Raw genomic sequence first — 16,104 nt, forward strand, 5'->3', positions numbered from 1 at the left:
TGGACGTGTATATTCTGGTATACTCTATTATGCATCGTAATACCAGTCACACTAGACACATTCAAACAGTCTGTTAGCCATGTCAACCTTCCTCCCTGAGGGCTTCTGATGATAGCTTGCTACAGGTGCAGCTTATAATCCTCAAAGGATATCCATGACACTAATAGGGTATCTGGGATATTACGTTAGGCCTCAATCTGTAATACCGCTAGCCACTTGTTTCCAGAGGCCTCCAACCACCTGTCTGAAGAGGCCTCTAACCACCTGTCTGAAGAGGCCTCTAACCACCTGTCTGAAGAGGCCTCTAACCACCTGTCTGCAGGGATCTTGCCACCTGTTTTGTAAATAGTTTCCTTTAACAAAATGCACTTATTCAATCACATTCATGCACGAAGCTTTAGCATCGACTCATGTGACTTGCAATTGTTTTGTTCATTGGTAGGAGACCCAATGTTGTTTGCTTGTTGTGTTTTGTAAACACTTTCTATTACATTTGAAGGAATTTGAACTAGTCCCTTATGAAAATGTAACCCAGAATCCTTGGCGTCACCAACTGAGCATTACAGGACCAGATGCAAAAATGGGTCCTCAGTTGTTAATTATCTCAAAACCAGCTTGTGGCAACATAATTTCACAGACTCTACTTTTAAGTAGCTGAAATTATCATTACAACAACATTGTGACAACATCAGTTTTTTATTTATTTTTTTCTCTCAAAAACAATTATACTTGTTAGAATAACTTTTGATTTGATGGCCCACAAATGTGCATTTGGCCTCAACTATTTAAACCAAGTATAATTGTAGTTCAATGTGCTCTACAAAGAAAAAGAAAAAAATATAAAAATACAGTGGCATAAAAATGAAATGAAAACATCAAAACAACATCAAAATAATAAAACATAGAATAATATATCTCTATACATCCCATACTCTGATTATGCATGACTTGATTGGTCAGATGCTGCTAGCTAGCCCTGCATTGGTCAGATAAGTACGTTGCACGCTCTTGCAAAAGTATGCAATACGTAGTGCCAAGCATTTTTCAAGTCTGACAACATGGGTGGACGTGCATTGGAGTGCTAGAGTAACATTGTCCTAGGTAGTTGTTTTTCTTGTTATAATTATGTTACTACAGATATCGTTGCTGTTTAGAATATTCTACCACAATAGTTTTTGTAAAGCAGTTAGTCTGACACAAAAACATTTAAAAGCTTTTTTGTTTTAATTAATAATGAAATGTTTACATCAGCCACTGTTGCAGGTAGATTCTACCAAACCCTGTAAAACTGTCATTTTTTCTATCAATTACACCATGAAACAATGGACGAGTCTGCTCTGTAATGTGTTATCAAATTATATATTTATTATTAGTTAGGAAGAATTAATTTGTTAATTTGCGTAATTGAGACACAAATGTTTGGAAACTAAAATTGAAAAACCACAAAGAATGCGAAACTTTAACTTATCTCATAACTTACACTACAGTGCAACAGCATGTGTTGTGGAATATAAATGAGGGATTTGACTATAGAGGACCAAAGGAGTCAAAATTATAGAAATAATTAATTAAATAAATATATTATTTTAAGTGACAAATTAATAGGAAATATTTTTATAATACCACTTTTTAAAATAATGGAATGATATTTCCTAATAACACACTCTATTTCCCAATGTTGTTTTTCATCACAAGAAGTACATAAATAGCCATTTCAAAATGTCATGGTGTATTTCATTATTTAATGGCATATTGCATCAATAAATGGCATATTTCATCATTTAATAGTGTTTGTCATGATCACAAGGAATAGGTCAATCAATGCAAGTGGGTGGTGTTTAACCGCTTATTGGCTAATCCAGTGACACTAGCTTCACTGTTGCTTGTTTGTGTGCATTCAAACAGGATTTTGCAGCGTTGGCGGTTGTGTACAATGTTTTGGCTATTTCCCTTGTGGATTCTACAGGGAAGATCTTTTCCTAGAGTTTGTTAAACTTCACTGGAACTGATTAGAATCCGAAGGCCTGAATTGAAATGCATTTAAGGGATTCGCACACAAAACACATTATTTGCAGAAATGTAGATTGTTCGTATTTCATTAATGTCATTCAAATATTTTCATATTTTAGCAGCTTTAAGGACCAGAGTGACAGCTGATGAGAGAGAGAGAGGCTTGCAGAAGAGTGTTTTAGCTTTGGTGTTATTATGTTCTTTAAAACCTAAAGCTAATCTTCAGTAAGCACTTCCCAAATCCCACTGAAAGGTAGCATTTTCTGCTGCACTGGGACTCTTCAATACTAACAGAACACACATCTGGACAAATTTCATCAACAACCTCGTCCAAGCATATAATCATTACATGTAGTTTATACACCAATTTAGGATATCACAACAATATAACTGGAGGCCATTGCGTCAATATAACTGGTGGACATCGCATCAATATAACTGTAGGACTTCACATCAATATAACTGGAGGACATCGCATCAATATAACTGGAGGACATTGCATCAATATAACTTGAGGACATCGCATCAATATAACTGGAGGACATCGCATCAATATAACTGGAGGACATTGCATCAATATAACTGGAGGACATCGCATCAATATAACTGCAGGACATCGCATCAATATAACTGGAGGACATTGCATCAATATAACTGGAGGACATCGCATCAATATAACTGCAGGACATCACATCAATATAACTGGAGGACATCGCATCAATATAACTGGAGGACATTGCATAAATATAACTGGAGGACATCGCATCAATATAACTGGAGGACATCGCATCAATATAACTGGAGGACATAACATCAATATAACTGGAGGACATCGCATCAATATAACTGGAGGACATCGCATAAATATAACTGGAGGACATCGTATCAATATAACTGGAGGACATCTCATCAATATAACTGGAGGACATCGCATCAATATAACTGCAGGACATCACATAAATATAACTGGAGGACATCGCATCAATATAACTGGAGGACATCTCATCAATATAACTGGAGGACATCACATAAATATAACTGGAGGACATTGCATCAATATAACTGGAGGACATCGCATAAATATAACTGGAGGACTTCACATCAATATAACTGGAGGACATCGCATCAATATAACTGGAGGACATCGCATAAATATAACTGGAGGACATCGTATCAATATAACTGGAGGACATCTCATCAATATAACTGGAGGACATCGCATCAATATAACTGGAGGACATCGCATAAATATAACTGGAGGACATCGCATCAATATCATTGGAGGACATCTCATCAATATAACTGGAGGACATCACATAAATATAACTGGAGGACATCGCATCAATATAACTGGAGGACATCTCATCAATATAACTGGAGGACATCGCATCAATATAACTGGAGGACTTCACATCAATATAACTGGAGGACATCGCATCAATATAGCTGGAGGACATCGCATCAATATAACTGGAGGATTCACATCAATATAACTGGAGGAGTTCACATCAATATAACTGGAAGACATTGCATCAATATAACTGGAGGACTTCACATCAATATAACTGGAGGACATTGCATCAATATAACTGGAGGACATCGCATAAATATAACTGGAGGTCTTCACATCAATATAACTGGAAGACATTGCATGAATATAACTGGAGGACATCACATCAGTATAATCTTGGAGACATCACATCATTATAACGTGGGAGGAAATAGTCCATTTATTTTGTAAAACCTTTTTTTATATATAATACATTTCTAACCACTATTGTTTTGTTATGCTGCTTCAGCGTCAATTTTAAGCGTCATTTACACCCACAGAGTCCTGGTTTACATTCAAGATCACAACGCTTGACATTGTTTCTTCATTTATTCAGTTTACCATAACAGTGTTTCAGCATTTTGTCCTGTAGCACTATAGTTCGGCCTTGACAATCTTCTCAAACAGGTTTTGAATGTGTTATGGCGTGTGCAAAACCAACAGCGTAATGGACAGTGACTATACTGACTAAAATGTCCCTGTGAGTGAAGTTAGCAGAACTGTTTGCATTTCTTGTGGGTCAAAAGAGAGGTAGACAGTATATAGAACTGAGGGAAATAGAATCCCCTGTAGTTAGATGTGTTGATCCAATCGGACATCCCAAAGTGCCGCTATGCAGCAGCCGTCATCAGCACGGTTTGCCTTCAGGGTAAATGAAGTGTCCTCACTATTTCCCTGTTTAGTCTTACTGACTGTTAATGGAGACTAAGTAGCCTCCGGCACATTGGAAAACAAAGTGGACATGTAGCACAGTGCTTTGGGGAGTTCTGTGTCAGGAGCAGAGTTGAGAAGTAACAGATTCCAAAAATCACTAACTGTAATCCATAAAGTTACCAGGTAAAATATTATAATCAGATTACAGACTGGCCTAATTTAGAAGAAATGCAGCCTATGATAACTTCTAGGATTACTTCACTTGAAAAATACTAGATGCGCGAAATAATTTTGACACATTACATGTTTGATTTGTTTTAATTGAATGTTATATAAACCTCAATCATATTTGAAACAAAATAACAGTTGCGCCTCTGGTGTTATGTGCGTGTGATCATCGTGTCCGCAAAGGTGGGTGCGCATAATCAGATTAGAGACGGATGAAGTGCTAGTTAAATGTTTTTGGTGGGTAAAAACGGAGTATGCCTGAGATAATATTAGCCGACCCACATTAGGGAAACTTGGAGGAAAATGACCCCCTTAAGGAAAATCAAAAAAGCAGTGTTTGTTCAGATTTTTATTTGAACATCTTGGCTATAATCAGACAAATACATATAGAAAAAGAATATTGGCCAGAATGATTCTATTTTATTGCAACTTAATCAAATGCCAAACTATGTAAATGGGGCATTTTACAATGCCCCTCCCTAAGGGTTGAAATGCCCCCTGGGTTTTTATTAGCCCCCAATTAAGATGTACTCCATATAGGTATCAAAATAATTTTATCAATGGAATCTATACCATTGAAAATAATTCAATCTTGATAGCAATATTTAAGTGAGTTAACAAAAAAAATGTAACAGTGATATTGCACATTCCAATATCCAAATAACTTTAGATGACAATTTTCAAAATATATTTTGTTAACCGTTCAAAATTATTAAGTTAAATACATTAAATCAATAGTATTGAGCAATTTAATCAATATCAGTTCCAATTTATAGTCCTATTATAATATAAGTTCATATATGCTCAGTAAATTAGCTATTAAACTAAAAACTGCTTGTATTAAGCTATATCTTGAAATGTCAGCAACATTTTCAGCAATTTATTTTTCTTTAAACATTACTTAGCCTAAGGCCTTCCTATTGATATATCAAAAATCAATTTAGAGATCTAACTTCATCAGATCACATGACACTGTTTTCTAAATGACAAAAATAAGATCAACTTATGTCAAAATCGTTTTTGTGGAATGACTTGTCGGGAAGAACTCAATACCATTCAGGTAGGCCATGTGATTCCGCTTGCTCTGATCACAGAAAAGTGCGATCATTTGTTTATCTTTGCCTGCTGACGACATTGACTTTAAGATACAAGTGCAGGTGTAAATCTCAGTTTATTTCTGTCATTTGCATTTTGAGAATCCATCAGAGGTCAATTTGTCGTGGATAAAACCTTTTTAAGTGCGGGTGTTCACAAGCCTGAGGTTTCTGTATCGATTTGGCAATATTGGTGGTTGTGGAGCAAAACATCAGATTGCTGCAAATTTAGTGTACCCATGAAAAGCTAGGGATCTCTTGATATTTATATACCATAATGTCAATGCCCTTTTTGAGAAATTGACATTTATTTTGTGTTTTGTTTTGAAACAATACATAACATGAATCTAAAACAACAGAATAGGCTAACACATCCTTAGATTTTGGGTTACTGTTATGGAAATTTTGAACTAAGGTACATTTGAGAAATGTCTGTCTTTCTATTGGCTGGTATGTAAATCTTTACTTGGATTGTGACACACATGTCTGTATAATATCAGAGGATTATTAGGTATTTGGGCCATGTCCTCCTGCCTAGACAAAGAAGGGTGTCAGTCCTTTCTGTTCTTTAGGAACGTAGGAGAGAGGGATCTGGTATATGTCTTAGGGGTCATTCTTGATTGGTCACAGTAGGTTGTAGGGTTAATCATCTGCCGACCTGGAGGTTGTCTAGATGCTTTAAGTTTCCCTTAAGGGTTGAGAAAGTTAACCACATGAGGGAAGACACCATGTCCCTTGTGTCAAGCCCAGGACATGTGATAGAACAAAGGGCATGTGTTTGATTGACATAAGAGCGATGGGCAACAACTTACCACACCCCTTTTTCTATGTAATAAATACGGATTGTTCATGTATGGAGTTAGAGACTCCTCGGATGATTATGTCTGTAAGCGTTTGACGCGTCTCTCATATTTTGCATAATAGTTAATAAAACTGTTAGTATGTGCCAAAATAAATGTTTGTCTCTGTGTTCCTTACTCAGAGTGTCGATACATTGTAAATTGCCATCACAGTTACGTGCAGATAAAAAATTGTTTTCTGGAAAATCAATGGTCAATGGATGAATTGTTTCTTAATGAGTCATAAAACTTTAGACAATATGAGACTGTTGTGTCCTCTCCTCCCTGGGTGGATTAGTGTGTATGTGCTTCTGCGGTTTATAGAGGCCATCAAATCCATTACATTGAGCTTTCTGTTGTTTGAACAAACCCAAAGGATGGTCTTCAAGAGAAACAGACTCTGGTTTGATTGAATCACACAACAGATGACAGAATTAATTTAATAAAGATTGAATGACAGAATAGACATGATCCTAACACTACAAAAAGGAAATAGTGTATAATAACAAAAATAATTTGGTTTAACCTCCACTCTCCTCCAAGATTGGTTGAAGGCAAAGTTATCTCTCACAGTATCATCATGACTCAATTAAGTCAATTACAATTAATTACTAATTAGCCTAATTAGCCTTTGAATTTTAGACACTTTATACGAAGAGCATCCCAGTGAGTAGTAGTGTACCTGCAACTCAAGAAGAACGAATGTTCTAATTGTAGATATCCTAAGACTACAGAGATGCTCAAAGGCAGAGCTTGAGTGCTGGAGCCCCCTGGTCACAGAACAGACACAGATGTCTGCTGTTTTACAGCCAGGCTAGGGCCTTCCTTTTACTTGGGCCTATCTATGTTAAGTAGAAACACTGGGTAGTTCCATTGAATTCAAGGCATGTCCACGGCAAGATTAGATGATATTCCAGATGGAGCTGGGGCCACTCTGATCTTCCTCCCTCTCTTTTTTGTAGTCTGCTCAACCCTTTCCTCCCTCAGCTGGTCAGGCCAAGCAAAGGTCAGGTGCCATACGAGCGTCACACTCTCCCCTCAGAACAGCTTGTTTTTGCCCAGCCTCTTACAATGTAAGTGTTATAAATTGAACGCGTCTCCACACACATGATCACTGATTTGTTTGTTAAACTGTGAAGAGCGTAGCTAACAAGGCAAGGTGTGTGAAATCTGATGTGAAAACATCCGATTTTACTGTTCACGTCACAGATCTTCTAGCCAGGAATCATTTCAAAACACCTATGAATGTGATTGAAATGTGGACTGATGGAGATTTGGCAAACGTGAATATGAAAACAGAAGATTTGTGTTACTGCAAACCAGTTTCCTGTGCAAAAAAATGTGTGGTTGCTAAAATAAGACATATTAGGCTATTTTCACTGAATAATATAAAAATGCTCAAAACTGCTTATTTAAGCTGGTAGCATAGCTAGCTTTTAGAAATTGGTGCTGGTTTCCGTTTTGAAATGTAATGCAAGGGATCAGAGATGAAGTGGAGGGTAAATGCTCTTTACACACTTTTTATTTGTTAAATAGCATTTAATCAACTTTAGGTAATTATTGTTTACTAACTTTTTGTTGGGTTCACAGTGTTACTCAATGCTAAGAATATTAATATTATTGATCTAAATTGCAATCACCTAATAACGTCAGTTTCTTTACAAACATTTGGAATCAGGTTTTCACCTTTCAATCCAACAGCAAACTCCACCTACCTGTGAAAACTTACTTTAATCAAACCACCTCAACCTAAACAGAGTGGTTAGTAAATCCCTGGCCCTGACCAGTGTTGGCAACTAGCCAATTCAAGATGCTAACCACATAAGGAAAGGACTAAAATACAGCTGACGATATTTAAGTCAGCTGGCTAGCTAGCTGTAATTTTCTAAATGAAATAGCTCTTGTAACATAGCTAGATACTGTGTTAGACAACAGAGACTTCATAACTAGTAAACCTGTTTGCTATATAATCCTAAAAATACAGTGGATATAAAAGTCTATACACCCCTGTGAAAATGCTAACTTTGTGTGATGTAAAAGAATGAGACAAAGATAAATCATGTCAGAACTTATTTCACTTTTAATGCGACCTATGATGTGAACAAATCAATTGGAAAACAAACTGAAATCTTCGAGGGGGGAAAATGAAAAATAAAAACCTTACAATAACTTGGTTGCATAAGTGTGGACATCCTCTTATAACTGGGGACGTGGCTGTGTTCAGAATTAACCAATCACATTCAAACTCATGTTAAATAGAATTAATTACACACCTGCCATCATTTAAAGTGACTCTGATTAATCACAAATAAAGTTCAGCTGTTCCTGACATTTTCTTAATGGCATCTCAGAGCAAAAGCCATGGTCCGCCGAGAGCTTCCAAAGCATCAGAGGGATCTCATTGTTGAAAGATATCAGTCAGGAGAAGGGTACAAAAGAATTTCCAAATCATTAGATATACCATGGAACACCATGAAGACAGTCATCATCAAGTGGAGAAAATATGGCACCACAGAGACATTAACAAGAACAGGACGTCCCTCCAAAATGTATGAAAAGACAAGAAGAAAACTGGTCAGGGAGGCTTCCAAGAGGCCTATAACAACATTAAAGGGACTGCAGGAATTTCTGGCAAGTACTGGCTGTGTGCAACATGTGACAACAATCTCCTGTATTCTTCATTTGAATGGGCTATGGGGTAGGGTGGCAAGACCCTACCTTACAAAGAAAAACATCAAAGCCCGTCAAAAGCTTGCAAAAACAAACATCAAGTCGCCCAAAAGCATGTGGGAAAATGTGTTATAGTCTGATGAAACCAAGGTTGAACATTTTGGCCATAATTCCAAAATGTATGTTTGGCGCAAAAGCAACACTGCACATCACCCAAAGAACACCATACCCATAGTAAAGCATGGTGGTGGCAGCATCATGCTCTGGGGCTGTTTTTTCTTCAGCTGGAACCGGGGCCTTAGTCATGGTCGAGGGAATTATGAACAGTTCCAAATACCAGGCAATTTTGGCACAAAACCTTCAGGCGTCCGTTAGAAAGATGAAGATGAAAAGGAAATTCACCTTTTAGCACGACAAAGAACCAAAGCACACATCCAAATCTACAAAAGCATGGCTTCACCAGAAGAAGATTCATGTTTTGGAATGGCCCAGCCAGAGCCCAGACCTGAATCCAATTGAACATCTGTGGGGTGATATGAAGAGGGCTGTGCACAGGAGATGTCCTCGCAAACTGACAGATTTGGAGTGCTTTTGCAAAGAAGAGTGGGCAAATACTGCCACGTCAAGATGTGCCATGCTAATAGACTCCTACCCAAAAAGACTGAGTGCTGTAATGAAATCAAAAGGTGCTTCAACAAAGTATTAGTTTAAAGGTGTGCACACTTATGCAACCAGGTTATTGTGAGTTTTATAATTTTTATTTTTCCCCCTCAAAGATTTCAGTTTGTTTTTCAATTGAATTGTTCACATTATAGATCACATTAAAGGTGGAAAAAGTTCTTTTACATAACAAGAACCTGGCATTTTAACAGGGGTGTGTAGACTTTTTATATGCACTGTATATAGGAGGCCACTATAATCTCCCCTAACTGTAGCCAAGATAGCCACTGTAGAGGGTCTGAGCCGATTGGGTAAAACCCCAATAGTAACTAACATTTTTGATCTATTGAATCAATAAAATAAAAAAGAGCAGTGAAGTGCAAAAGAAAATAACCCTCATGCCAATAAAAACGTAATTTCAAACTTTGCTTTACAGAGAATATTGAAACAATCAGTGATGCTGAAGCAGGTTGCAGTACAGGAAGGGACAGTAAGAGGAGAAAGGTTAGTGCTTTGGTAGTGCAATTCATAGATTTTGTTGATAATAAAGTATGTTTGCCAAATCCAGTGTAAAGGAAGTGTAGTCAACTACGTATTTTTTTAAAGCTTGCTTTATAGAGAGAAATGGTATATTGATTGAATATTGGTCGTTACCAGTTTCATGGGTGACAATTTTGTATACATATAAATTGTTTATTATCAAGTATATCACTTCAGCAGTTTACTATACATATTAGCAGTCCAGCTCATACAACAAACATGAATGTGATTAAAAAGATAGCACACTTGTGGAATTGGTGTCCAGCCCAAGTGACCTATTTTGGTAGAAATTGATTTTGTATTTAGAGATAATTAGGACGTCCCTATTAATAGACCTGGGTGAAATTCAATCGCATGATACAGTTTAAAAATGTAATATGTTTTTGTTACATCAATTATCGTTTGCCTTAACATGATCAACCGGATAAGTCTATAGTATACCCACCTTTTTTACCACTACATCACCTCTGGTAACATCATGTATTGGGTTTAACATCAACAGAAGCACTAAGCTCCGATTTTACGCCAAGATAGTGAGAAAATAGGTCTACAAAATGCTGGCCCTAAATGCAGGCCAGATTCAGAATCCTCCTCTGTTGATTGTGGGACACGTAAGTAGCGTTGCCATGGCATTTCCATTGTTTTGCTGGAGGTCAAATTGTCTCATTATCACATGTAAATGTATTGATATTGGCTGGATACAACATACATGCTACTACAACTCTGTCTTTGAGGAATTAACCATCCCCCCTTCTTCTCATCCCGGGGGTTATAATTGCACAGCAAAGCACTCGCTGGAGCGCCGGAGAAATCGAACCGCAGCGACCTTCTACCAATGATCAAAGCCCGGGCCCACGTCTCCGCGGTCTCCCAAGAGATGGAGGAAGAACGCAGAAAGACGAGAAAGAACTAGAGAGAGAGATGGATGGAGGGAGGGGAACCACACGGTCCATCTGCCAAGTCGGCAGTGCTGGTTGCTTTACATATGAAACACTGCATTCTCTTTTTAATTCCTGCGACATGGGGCAAAAAACGTTATCGAAGGGAACCGAGAGGAAAAGATGAGAGAGGCCATTACCCAAGATCCTTCATTACACACTGGTCACGGCTTTGGAGTGTTACCTCTGTAAATACACACAGACACGCACGCGCTTCCGCGTGCACGCACAAACACACACACAAATATACACACTTTTACCCCTGGGTGGATTAGGAATGGCTAGTCTAAACTTGTTTCTGTCTTGTTAGGTCTCTTTCTTAGATGCTTCTAGGGTATGGTTGAGTTGGACAATAAATTCTTTAGATGTGTGTGTGTGCTTGTGTATATGTGTGAGTGAAAGAGAGACAGAGAGATAGAGGGAGAGAAAAGAGAGGGAGACTGTGACACAACAGACAACAGAGTTAGCCTATGATCTGCTGGCCTTTCAGTGAGTCTATAGACACTGCTTGTGGTTGTATTCAAACAAGCCTGGCTTTGAAGGATAAACCTGGACTGTTGATCTGCATACCAAGCTTACACATCACTAAGTGGCTGTCTTAATTAAACCTGCTCCACCCAGAAAACAATTGTTTATTATTTAAGTTAAATATAATTTATTGAAACATTTGAAATTTAATGAATTGATGGTTTGCATTACAGGATTGTAAAAATACTTACTGTAGGTCTGTAGACCATGGTCTTTTTAATGGCTGTCTTAGAAAGTAGTTCTCCAAAAGTTGTTTTTGTATTCATTAAGCTGATAGCAATTTCCATTGGAGTCTTGAGAGGCAGCAGGGAGGATTTTGTTACATAAAATATATATATATATATTATAACTTGAGATGAAGCTGAAATTATCTATGATCTTCAAGGCATTTAGTAACGATTGAGATACAATGTCTAAATATAGGAAAATATTATCTGCGTATAATGAGATGTAGTGATCAGTAGATTTTGAAGAGATTGGTGTAATTGCCTTCAATTATTTGGGCCAGGGGTTCTATGGACAGTGAAAATTGCAAATGAGCAATTGGATTCTGTTTCTAGTGGTTCTGGTTGGAAGATTTTAACATTACCATGGCTGAGAGATTGACATATAATGTGTTTTAGTTGTGAAATTGGAGACAAGTACCATATGTCCAGCGCAGCCCAAAGGTATGACCATCTAGCCCATCAAAAGCGTAATCTATATCGAGAAATAAAACACCACACAGTTGTTTTTAAGTATGTTATTAGTCAACAGAAATCTCTCAAGGATAGATGTTGGTTCAACAGCCAGCGTTAGTCCTTGTCGAACAGTTTTGTGAAGTCATCATCATACTTAGCCTTTCTTAATGAAAGCAAAGCAGGTGCAGTGTTCACCATTCCCAAATGAACACTATTCTGAACAGCTCTGTTAATCATTTCAAGTAAAGGTGGACATAATTGATTCCAACATTTTAAATATCTCTAGAGGAATGTAGTCAAATGCAGGTGATTTGCCTTTTTTGATGTTGTCTTATGTGCTTTTGAGTTAATTGAGGCAGATCAGAGGTGGTTTCTCTACTGAAAGAAGTTCAATTCTTATTTGTGTTAGACATTTTTATTCTGGCTGTGGGTTTTTACAATCAGATATGTACATTTTCTCATAGAACCAGGACAATCTTTGATTTACTTTAGGATCTGATAACAATTATGTTTCAGATGCAATATTGGATATATCAGCAAATTGGTCACAGCATAGTTTGTTATTCAGACTGTAACTGGAACAATTACCATGAAAGTAATGTTTGAGTCTAACCTGATCGATACCAAATTATGCTCTCTGTCTTGCCACTAGATTTAGTTATATCTTGAGTTTATGTATTTTGAGTATTACATTAACATATGTACAGTACAATGTTTCATAGTTTGATATTTCTTCTGGTTTTTTCTCAGTAGCATTATATTAATAAAACCACAAAAGATTATAGTAATCTGGATCATAAACCCAAATAAAGGCAATTTTCTTTCCATTGTTGATAAAAGCATAAAAACGAGAGAGACACCAACATTTAAGAATGTGAGACAGATAAAATGCAATCTCAATGAGAGAGCAGAGCACAAGAATAATTTGTTCCCTTGCCCAGTACGTGTGTAAGACATTGCCAAAGAAATACACTTCCGGAAGCACAGGCAAAATTCACCATTAGTCTGCCAGACAAGGTATGAACAAAGGTCAAAAGGGAGCTGCCTAGGTTTGGCCTTGTAAATGAAAATGTACCAAAATGGCTTAATCTCTGTAGAGCGAGGGAAGGCCAGCCCCCTCTCATATAGAGGGTACAGTGATGGATGAGAGCTTTGGAATCTGTTACAGACCTCAGTGCCCCGTGGTACAGAGTGTCCAGCATACATAATGAGGCCGTAGACTAGAAGCATGTGTATACACTGTACCTCCATAATCAATTATAGGCAAGAAGGAAGCAAAAACCAGGCATTTTCTTGCTTAAAAAACAGACGTATTTTGAAATTAAAAACCCAACATGAACCCTGGGGTGTTATGCACACGGTAGATTTGAGGGGGCACAATCAACATGAATATTGATGGTCTGGACCGTAGATCTGGGTATTCAACAACTAGAAAACAGATTTTTCCTGCACCCGCTGGCCAATTATCATGTCTAATTCTATGTCAATTGTTTAATTATGTGTTATTATGTAAGCATACCTCTTTAACTCTGCAGTTTTGTTTTATTAAGTCATTATTATTAATTTGTAGTAGTGTTCAGCTGCCACGCTGGCATATAGTGTCATAACCCAATAACCTTTGGGATATTCAGGGGTTTGAATACTTGGCACCTATGACAATATAATGTTATTACTTTTAAGAATGTAAGTACATTTCTCTGCATCTTTGCTCAAATCTGGGTGAATATTTATAGGGAATGAGAGTCCAATCTTGCAACATTACCAGCACACGTGCATTACTAGTAAGCAGGCACATTCCCAGGTAAGGCTCAACCTGTGCAGAGCACAGTGCCCTTTCCAGTTGACATGCAGCCATCCATCTCCGTGACGTGCATCACGCACCCTGATCGACATGCATCGTCCATCGTTGTTTGGTGCATCACACACATCACACATCGTCCGTCCGTGTGAGCCAACAACTCCGCCCACTTTTTCAGTTTCAGCACATGCCTCTGGACAGGTCTGTGCATGGCCCTGCTAGTAGGGCGATAACTAGACTATCTAGTTCAAACATGGTTGATATGTGGAAGTGTAACTCTGTAATTTGATGTAAGCATGGGAGATTAGCTACACATTGATGGAGGCTAACGGGCTGAACCCAACTTCATACATTTGCTAGATGGCTAGTATAAAAAAACGAAATTTTTTATGAATTATCAAGAAGGAATGAATAGGCTCAAATTCATTTACAAACATACCTTCTGCAATTTCTGCCATCCCTTTCAACAGTAGCTAAAATCAATAGGATGACTCTGAGATGGCACGTGGCCCAGTATTCCCTCTTTTTTGGGATTAAACTTGAGACACTCATCTGTCAGTAAACCCAAGTACTTATAAGACTGGAACCTGTTCAAAGATCCAACCACCCAGAACCAAACCTAAACCTGGCAAAAAGCACAAACTAATGTTCCCCAAAACACTACACTGTGCAACTAGTTACAATACTTTCTTACTGGCAGACCTCATGCGGTAAGGATTGGCAGTAAAACCTTACCCTCACTCTTAACACTGGGCCCCAAGATGTGTGTCCTCAACCCTCTGCTATACTCCCTGTTCACCCATGACTGCATGGCCCACCACCACGACACTCCCTCCATCATCATGTTTACGGATGACCCCTCTGTGGCTGGTCTGAGAGCCAATAACGAGGACTCAGCCTACAAAGAGACGGTGAGCAAATTACTTCTGCTACAATGTCGGCAATACAAAGGACACAATTTTCAACTGCTGGAGGAGGGAACGCCCCGATCCACATCAACAGAGCTCCAGTTCAGAGTCAGCAGCTGTAGGTTCTGCTGCGTGTATGTAATCAAGAAGAAATTATCAGCATTTCACTGAATTTAGGCTCAAAGTTGGCTGGAAAGGAGAATTCCTTTATGCTGATTACTTTTGTCAAATCTAATCAGTTTAATGTTACACATTTTGTTTGTGGGGAAACAATGTTGAGTCGACCCATTTTTGCCCAATGGGTCTTATATACCAGCTGTTTTCATGAGTTGTCAGGTGCCATATTGACTGATAGTATTCCTGAAACTCTCTATCAAGGCATGTGGAAGTCATTAATCAATACATATTTGAATAGTCCATTATTATGAATAGTTAATGACATAGTACATTGAATTTAAGGGGTAGATTTTCTAACTTACCAAAAATAAATCATCTGTTTGACTGAAACCTCATGAACAAATACTTTTTAACTGAGACAATCAACCTAAATGTGAGTTATAGTGGAAATGTTGTTTGTATATGTTGAAGCAAATTTTTTGTAAAATAGGATTATTTTAATTCAATCTAAAACAAAACCTTGCAATATTCAGAAAGAATCAGGTCTGTCTTTTTATTGGCCTGGTCTGTCTTTTTATGTCATGGTAAATGGAAAGAAGAATATGTCTTTATTCATCACAAAACGTTTAATAATGTACATTTCATAACATTTCTCAAAATGCAAACAAAGAGTTTTGTAACAAAACCCTTCAATTCATTATTACTTTTCAATTACTGTAATTTTCTGTCCAGTATACAATACATTTACTAAACCTCCCTGATAACACAAAAGACAAGACAGTGGATTGGAAATCTATTAAGACTTTTAATTTCTTAATGCTTTGATAAATTACAATTTGAGAATGGATCGATAATGTTACACAATAAATAAATCAATGAATAATTCAAATC

Source organism: Esox lucius, chromosome 20 (assembly GCF_011004845.1).
Source record: "Esox lucius isolate fEsoLuc1 chromosome 20, fEsoLuc1.pri, whole genome shotgun sequence".
In the NCBI taxonomy this organism is placed as follows: Eukaryota; Metazoa; Chordata; class Actinopteri; order Esociformes; family Esocidae; genus Esox; species Esox lucius.